A 9,309-nucleotide genomic window follows, 5' to 3' on the forward strand; every position below is an offset into this window, starting at 1 on the left:
CATGTAGTTGATTTTTTTTCCTTGCTCTTTCTATTGTTAATTTCTACCTTGATGGCATTGTGGTCAGAGAAGATACTCTGAATTATCTCAGAGTTTTGGATCTTGTTGAGGATTGCTCTGTGGCCTAAGATGTGGTCTATTCTGGAGAACGTTCCATGTGCGTTGGAAAAGAATGAATACACAAATTGTTTTGTGACATTGGTTGCCAACTTCACAGGTGTCAACACTCTCCCTTTCTCCACCTCAGGTTCCCTGGTTTCTTTCGTCCAGTTTTCCTGTCCCTTCCTGCCTTCTCATCTTTGCTTTTGATCTGGTGTGCCCATTTAGTCTCATATAAATAACTGAACTATTAAGCATGTTCCTCACAAGTGTTATTATTTACCCTGTAGTCCTGTCTATTCTTTGGCTGAAGGGAGAACCTCGGAAGTGACTTCAGTACTGAGTTAAAAGGGTGTCCAAGGGCCATATTCTTGGGGTTCTGCAGTTTCTACCAGTTCCTTTCTTATGGTATTGATAAATGGTGTGTCCTCTGACCACTCCCAATAACATAATTAGCTGTCAGGTGTACTGGTTGTATATAGTATAATCATTCCAGCATGCATACTTGCCTAAGTTTTTAATCTCTTTCTCCACCATATGCCACCGAAATTCTGGCATTTTAACTTTGCTCCATGAAGGCCATCACTTTTATCCTGTTTCTATCAATGAGAAAAATTAATAACATACATTTTACTTTGATTTAAAGGTTTTTTTCTTACCCACGAAACCAAATAAACCAAACCTGTTGCCATCGAGTTGATTCCAACTCATAGCAACCTTGTAGGATGGAGTAGAACTTCCCCATAGGGTTTCCAAGCAGAAGCTGGCTAATTTGAACTGCCAGCCTTTAGGTCAGCTGCTGAGCTTTTAGCCATTGCACCCCCAAGGCTCCCCAGAAAAAGATAGGTAATAACAAAATCAGTATCTGGTGATTTAATAAAAAAAGATAGTGGGCTTACTTAATTCGAATTTCAGAAGATCTCATGGCTGTGGGGAGGTAGAGGGCCAAATTTTTAGAAGTCAGGCTAGAGACCACCTTGTGACCTGATATCAGCTGATCTCAGTAAAAGAGGAGGCTTGACATCACTAGAGGAGTGTGGGAGAGGGGTGCGGACTGCATCTCCTGACATTGTCAGAGAGGGTGACACCAAAATGACCCCAGGGTCCGCGGCAGAGGTGGCGGCAGGTACGCTAGCACCACCGAGAGAGGGGTCACCAAGGCAGTGGCATCACTAGGGTTGGTGTCACCTGTCACCCAGTGTGGTAACTCGTCACCTCCCCACCAGTCAGGGTGTGGACAGCTGGGCTGTGGTGCCCACCATTGGGCAAAGAGGATGGGGAGCAGGGGTCAGGGGGAGGCTGCATGGCACAGCACTCTGCCCTGGGGTGGGGAGGGTGTGTAGATTGGTGCTGCCCTGCCCAGCCCACCAGGGAGGGACTCGTCCGGCCTGCTCACCCACGCGTGCGTCACACCATGAGTTACTGCACTGGGTGACACCAACCCTCGTGATGCCACTGGAAGTAGGGCACATTAAGATTAGCTAATGGTCGATCTTCTATTCACCCTCCACTTCTCTTTTTAAGCTTCATTGTAACTAGCCTACTTCAAGCTATTTGCTTTTTTTAAGATCAGAACAGTCTCCCCTGTAGAATAAATGCTCAGAATAAATCTTTCAATTTCTTTGAGTTTTGATTTTTTTTTTTTTAAACAGTTTTTGGTGTCAGAAGCAGGACCCAAAGATGACCACTGAGAAGCCCCCACTGTTCTGGTGAAAGATCAAGTATGGTACCAACAGGGCCCTTTGTGCCCAATGTTCCCTCACCATGGCTGGGAAACTTGGTGAATCTCTCCTGGGTTCGAGTTCTACTTATTTTGTGTTGAACTTTCTGGGTTTATAGCTGAGCAATTTTTCTCTGTCTGGGGAATTGGGCTCCCGTCTGCTCTTTTTCTTTCCACTTTGGGGAATTTCTGTTTGGCGCTTGCCTTGCGTAGTGAGCTCCCGTTTGTGTTATTATCTGAGTACTTTCTTGGACTGGGTCCAAAGGAAATCGAACGGGGTTCAATAAACAGGCTTCAGGTTGTTTTATTTATTTAATGGGTTGACCTTACTGAAGAGAGCTTGGAATTGTGGTAGTTACTTTTGTGTGTTTATGTGTGTTATGGATTGAACTGTATCCCCAAAAATATGTGTTGTAAATCCTAATCCCTATATCTGTGGTTATAATCTCATCTGGGAATGGGTTTTCTTTATTATGTTACTATGACAGCATTCTGAGATATAAAAGAGCAGATTAAGCAAGCAAACAAGCAAGCAGAGATGGGGGAAGATAGATGCTAAGCTATGTGGAGATCACCACGGAACCAAGGAATAGAAGCTGAAAAGAGGTGGGGCCCTTCCTCCAGAGTCCACAGAAAGAAAAACTTCCCCTAGACCTGGCACCCTGAATTTGAACTTCTAACCTTCTAAATTGTGAGAAAATTGTTGAAGGATTTCTAAGAGCAGAAGCAAAGTTAAAACAATGTTAGAGATTTATTAGTAGATCATACAATTCAGGAATCAAGTAACGCATAGCATGAGACTGAGTGTTGGCAAAGAAAAGGAGTAGTATTGGGATTCTACAGTCCAAGGAACAAAGAAATTCAGGAAAATCCAGGTGGTTTCGATCAGTCTTTCAGATATTCTTCAAAATATCCCTTTGCAAATGTCAGTGTCTCTAAGAAGACAAATGATGCAGGTTTCCAGGTCGCTAGGCATTGGTTTGTCTGGAATGCAGGGGCTCAGGATGCAGGATGTTGGTTATACATAAATCTAAAGAAACAAGCTAGTTATTTCCTCTAAAAGTCAGATTACTTATTATCTTAAATTTTTGCTGTGTAATCTCAGGCTTCAGTCGTGTTTCTGGGTTTGGCAGAAATGTTTTCCTCAGCTTCTACATTTTGTTTTCCACCTCCACATTTCCCCCTTGTGATCAAGCCTCCGCTAGGGGGCACTGATCACCCACGAAGGAGTAACCTTTCTTCCGTTGTTGGTTGCTCTGTAGTTTACCTTATTTCAGTTATTTTGTATTTTCTTCACCTTGCCATGCTATTAGGTTTCATCTTCAGGGTGAGTTGTTTTGGGGTTTTATTAGTGGGGGTTTTAGGCCAAATCTGAGGAACCCCTCTGCCAGTCTGAAGGACATTAACCAAGACCTGTACAGCAAAAAGCAAAAAGGTACACATTATTTTCTTGTTGACAAGCATGAGTGATTAACATTTACAGGGCCAGTAGGTTTCAGTATACGACATTCCATAGAAATACCACAGTTGATTAGCAAAAAACAACATTTTAGGATGATAAAGACAGATACAAAGATGAACAGGAACAAGCCAGGGTAAATTAATATCTTTTTCCACCATCCACCCCAGGAACCAAACCAGTTACTTAAAACCTCAGCTAAAGAGGCAACAGGATCACTGGAATTTGACATTATGTATTGCCTACAGGAAACATAATGACCGATGTTAGCACTATTATCAAGACTATAACACAACAATCAGTTTTATATAATGGCAAAAGTGCCTCCTTGAGCAGCAGTAAGGATGTCGAGGGCCATTAGGCTTTGGAGAACTACCTCTCTCATCATAGCCATTTCAGTGTTCATTTCTTGGAGACCATTGGCAGAACCATTTAAGGTAATCTGAATATACTTGTCAGAATTTCAACAGGTTTCATAACATTTTCTAAACCTAATTGGGGTATAAAAATAGCAGCCAAAGGTTCATACCAATTGTTATGGATTGAATTGCGTCCCCCAAAAATACGTGTTGTAGTTCTTAACCTCTATGGCTGTGGTTATAATCCCATTTGGGAATGGGTTTTCTTTGTTACGTTAATGACACAGGATTAGTGTAGGGTGTATCTTGAGTCAATCTCTTTTGAGATATGAAAGGTTAAACAAACAAGCGAGAAGCAGAGATGGGGGAAGAGAGATGTCAAGCCACATGAAGATTGTCCAGAAGCAGATGCTCAAAAGAGACAAGGACATTCCTCCAGAGCCAACAGAGAGCTCCTTGGAAACCTTATGGGGCAGTTAGTTCTACTCTGTCCTATAGGATCACTACAAGTCGGAATCAACTGGATGGCAACTGGTTTGTTTGTTTTTTTGGTTTTAATAGTAAAAGCCTAGAGTTCCTTGAAAAGACTGTTGGTAGAATTATGGACGTCAAAGTCAAAGGCAATTCTGGTGAGGGCTCAGAAGGAAGTGAGAAGAGCTATAGAGGAAGTGTCTATCAGTTTAGAGAATACGTATGGCACCAGCAACAGAATGTTGCTAGACATGTGGACATTAAATGTGCTTTTGGTAAGGCTTTAAAAGAAAATGATTAACGTGTGATTGGACAATGGAAGAACGGCAATGCTTTTTATGCTGTGGCAAAGAACTTGTCTGAATTATGTTCAAATGTTGGGTGGAAGGTAGAACTTGTAAGTGATGAACTTGGATATTTAGCTGAGGAGATTTCTAAGCAAGATCTTAGAGGGGCTGTGTGGTTTCTCCTTGCTGCTTATAGTAAAATGCAAGAGGAAACAGAAGGACTTAAAAAAGAGCTATGCAAAATGAAAACAAAACTTAAAGATTTGGAAAATTCTGTTACACAAACTAAGGACACATGTCCTAGAATGTTCACCAAGGACTTGGTTACATAATGTTTTGTTAAAGAGATTAAGCCCATCACTGATGGAGCTGCAGAAAACCCATCAGCTTAGACTGCAGGGGACTGAGAAAGAACAAAAGTAAATAACATTGTCTGCCTCTTAGAATTCTACAAGTAGGAAACAGACCAAAGGAGCTACATCTGTTGTCCTCCAAGAGAAGAAAAGGACCATCCCTGGAGCAACTTGGAGATCAGCAGAACTGTTGGAAGGAGAACAGGAAGCAGGGCTGCATCAGTGTCAAAGGGTGGGGTTTCAGCCTCCTAGGTTTAAAAGAGTCAGATCATCACCAGCTTGGTTTCCGAGCGTGGGGCTGCCGCTCAAGGGTGCCAGGGGAATGGGTCTGCTGCCCAAAGCTGAGGGGGCTGGGCTGCCATGCCGAAGACCCAGAAGAACGAGGCTTGCCTGGGCCATTCAGATGGACTAGGAGAATGAGGCTGCCCAAAGCTGAGGGAGCAGAATTGCCATCCCAGTGGGCCTGGAAAGTGGAGCTGAAGTCCAGAGCTGAGGTGCCTCCATCCAGAATCCAGAAGCTGTGGCCAACACCCAGAGCCTGGAGGGCAGGGCCATTGCCCACATGGTTCTAAAGAACAGAGGATTATTTTCAAGCCTTCAGAGCTAATGTAATTTGTTATACTGGGTTTTGGACTTGCTTGGTGCCTGTTTATTCCTTCTTTCCCTCCAATTTCTCCCATTTGTAACGGAAATATCTACCTTGTACCTGTTCCACCATTGTACTTTCGAAGCAGATAACTCATATTCCACATTTCACAGGTTCACATATGAAGAGGAATTTTGCCCCAGGATGGACTACACTTAAAGTCTCACCCATATTTGATGTGGATGATTCAGAAGATGAGATTTTGGACTTGGAGTTGACTTAAAACTTTTGGGATGAAGTGATGAAGTAAATATGTTTTGCATGTGGGAAGTACATGAATTTTGGGCGGCCAATGGGTGAAACGTTATTGATTGAATTGTGTCCCCCAAAAATGTGTTGTAATTCTTAACCTCTATGTCTGTGGTTAGAGCCCTGGTGGAGCAGTGGTTAAAGCAATCGACTGCTAATTCAAAGGTCAAGAGTTTGAAACCACCAGTGGCTCCACAGGAGAAAGATGTGGCAGTCTGCTTCCATAGAGATTTACAGCCTTGGAAAACCTATGGGGTCACTATGAGTCAGAATTGACTCTACAGCAGTGGGTTTTGGTTTTGGCATGCCTGTGGTTATAATCCCATATGGGAATGGGTTTTTTTTGTTATGTTAATGAGACAGGATTAGTGTAGGGTGTGTCTTGAGTCAATCTCTCTTGAGATATAAAAGAGATTAAACAAACAAGCGAGAAGCAGAGATGGGGGAAGAGAGATGTCAAGCCACAGGAAGACTGTCCAGGAGAAGAAGCTCAAAAGAGACAAGGACTTTCCCCCAGAGCCAACAGAGAAAGAAAGCCTTCCCCTAGAGCTGGCACCTTGAATTCAGACTTCTAGCCTCCTAAACTGTGGGAAAATAAATTTCTGTTTGTTAAAGCCACCCATTTGTGGTATTTCTGTTATAGGAGCACTAGATAACTAAGACACCAGTGAAATACAGATCTGGACCATCGAGTTCTTAAGAAGGGGATATTAGTGGGAAGAGGCAAATCAATTAATACTCAGCCTTGGGTCCAGCGCACTCCTATCATACATCTGCCAATCCCTCCAGGTGGAAGCCAAGGCCAAAGGTTAGAGCCTCATAACCAGTATGTGCCATTTGGGGCTAACCAGTAGATGCCTTGGCATCACAACCAATCAGTGGCAGATCAGAGGTTTGAAGCCATCCCATGTCTCTGGTAGCCTTTGGATCATGTTGTTTGCGATGGTTAGCTTGCTCCCAGCAGAGAAGCTGTCTGAATTAACATTCCTGTTTGAGGCATCAGCCAAATAAAACCATCCCATACTTAGGGATAGGGACCGCTAGTACGGGAGGGGCTGTTTCATGGTTCTCAACGGATGCACAACATCCTTCCTGAGCAACCTTAAAGGTTAAAGCCTGAGTGCCACTTAGAGAAGAGGTCAAATTGTGTCCTGTGTTCAGTAGCAAATACGGTATAGGCCATTGAACAATAGACAATTTTGTTACTGTTGGGTCATTTACAGTACCTTGTTCCTTTTTTTTTCTCTTTCATAATTGGTATTTTATTGGTTATTTTAAGGGTCAGTACAGAGACATTATGAATAATTTGTACACGATGCTTAATGTATGTACCAAAAGTCTAAAAAGCCATATGGTTATAATTCTTTTCTAAATTCCAGTGACTTTCCAGCTTTAAATCTGGATGCAAATTTTCCTTAAGAGGACATCCAATATCAATATCTTCAATTGTTGATAATCTGTTATGTCAGAAGTCCCACTAATTCCGATTTAATATAACACACACTGCACACTCAAATTTTCAATCTTTCATAGCACATAACAAAGTTAAGCAAAGTTATTTAACAAACTAAACTACCATGACCAAAGATGTTACAGAATGCACACAGTTCTTACAGGGAGAGCCATGATGAGGCAGCAGTTTTCTTTAAGAAACAATTCTACTAAAAAACAGCATGTTCAAGACTTATAAATGCATGACTGTGACTCCAAATTGCCATTAAGTATGCTTTGTATTGTGGGATATAAAAACTGTCCTCCCCACCTACGGAATGTTACATTGACACCTGTCATGGATATAATTGTGTCCCCCCAAAATATCTGTGAACCTGGCTAGGTCATGATTCCCAGTACTGTGTGATTGTCCACCATTTGTCATCTGATGGGATTTTCCTATGTGTTGTAAATCCTAGCTCTATGATGTTAATGAGATGGGATTAGCGGCCATTATGGAGACTCAATCTACAAGATTCATCTATAATTTTAGCCAATCTCTTTTGAGATATAAAAGAGAGAAGCCAGCAGAGAGACAGGGGTGCCTCATACCACCAAGAAAGAAGCACTGGGAGCATAGTATGTCCTTTGGACGTGGGGTCGCTGCTCTGAGCAGCTCCTAGTCCAGGGGAATATTGATGACAAGGACCTTCTTCCAGAGCTGACAGAGGAAGCCTTTCGCTGGAGCTGATGCCCTGAATTTGGACTTCTAGCCAACTAGACTGTGAGAGAATAAACTTCTGTTTGTTAAAGCCATCTACTTGTGGTATTTCTGTTACAGCAGCACTAGATGACTAAGATAACACCCAAGACCATCAAAGTCTCCCACAATTTAACATCCCACTATTTTCTGGTTGTACCAAAAAAAAAAAAACAAATAAATAAACCAGCAAATGATTTCGCCTCTTAAAAAAAAAAAAATCACTTACACTTAAAAAATAGGATGAAGTGAGATTTCCTCCTTAAAAATATTTCTAGAGCTGCTAAAAAACTTGCATTTACGAGATAGTTGATAAAAACATTCCTCTGGATAGTACAAGAAGGGAGGTAAAGGAACCACTGATATGACATGGTAGACAAACATCAGTCGGATTTGGCTTCTTTCTCTCCTGCTTCATCAAAGGCTGGACTCTCTTCGTTTTTGATTTGTCCATTTTCTGCAGGTAAATCTTCTTTAGATTCTTGGCTAACCACTTCAGTCTGTTTTCCCTTTGCTACCCCTTTTCCCTTTTGCTTGCACTGTTTTGTCTGAAGGTTTATCCTTTCCTGCTGCCTTTTTTGGCTTCGTTTCCACTTTTGCAGGAGCAGGTTGAGCTGACAACCTTGCCGATCTCCTTTTGGGCTCCTCCTTCACCGCCCCTTTGGCGAAGCTGATCTTCCTCTGGGGCATCTTGGCGGCGGGCGGGGCGCGTGCCGTGTGTCTGCGGGCTGCGGCGCACGGACTGCCTTCGCGAAGCTGCGCTGCCTGGCCGCTGCGGCTCCGCCTGCAGCCCGAGCAGCTGGGACCCGCGGCGGGGGGCGGGGGGAGAACCAGATGGAACGCTTGTTCTTTCCTAAATTCCTTGAATTAATAAATCAAGAGCTGTCGAGTCTGCCCCTTGCAGGGAGGATACCCACCAAGGAAGTCCTGGCTGGCTAGAAATAGGCAGGGCCGTACAGATCCAGCAATCACCATCAGTTCGTTGGACAAGCATGAGTATCAGCCCAGGTTAAAAAGCCATTTGTAGAAGAACAAATAAAAATGGAGAAACTTAATGATAGAATTAGGAGAATAGGCATATAGAAAGAATGCATTTTAGTCATTTTTAATTCGAATAGTCAGTTTTAAATCCCCAGGGGGCCTGCTTCCTCAAGAGGGAGGTGAGAATCTCTTTAATTGGGTTGAATGAAGCCAAAGTTTTATCCCTTCGAGCTTGGCTGCAAAAGGGTTAATAAGTAGGACATGATAGGGGTCCTTCCAGTGAGGTTCTTGGCTATTATTGGATTGATGTCTTTTCCAACAGATGTATTCTCCAGGCAGCAGGTCCTCAGGTTCCTGGAAGCCTAAAGCAGACTTTTGTCTAAAAGGTTGCCTCTGCTTGTGGAGAATAAACCCAAGCACGGTGCATTAATGATTTACAATATTTAAGAAGATCTAGTTGAGCTATATTTGGATCTATAAATTTAACATGAGGC

General features: G+C 42.8%; 1 pseudogene; it reads right to left on the bottom strand.

The window, feature by feature from the left end:
• Positions 1-8,217: 8,217 nt before the first annotated feature.
• On the bottom strand, positions 8,218-8,524 carry LOC101352925 (non-histone chromosomal protein HMG-14 pseudogene; annotated as a pseudogene).
• Between the last annotated feature and the right edge of the window lie 785 nt (positions 8,525-9,309).

The sequence above is a fragment of the Trichechus manatus genome, unplaced genomic scaffold, assembly GCF_000243295.1.
Source record: "Trichechus manatus latirostris isolate Lorelei unplaced genomic scaffold, TriManLat1.0 scaffold00170, whole genome shotgun sequence".
Taxonomy (NCBI): domain Eukaryota; kingdom Metazoa; phylum Chordata; class Mammalia; order Sirenia; family Trichechidae; genus Trichechus; species Trichechus manatus.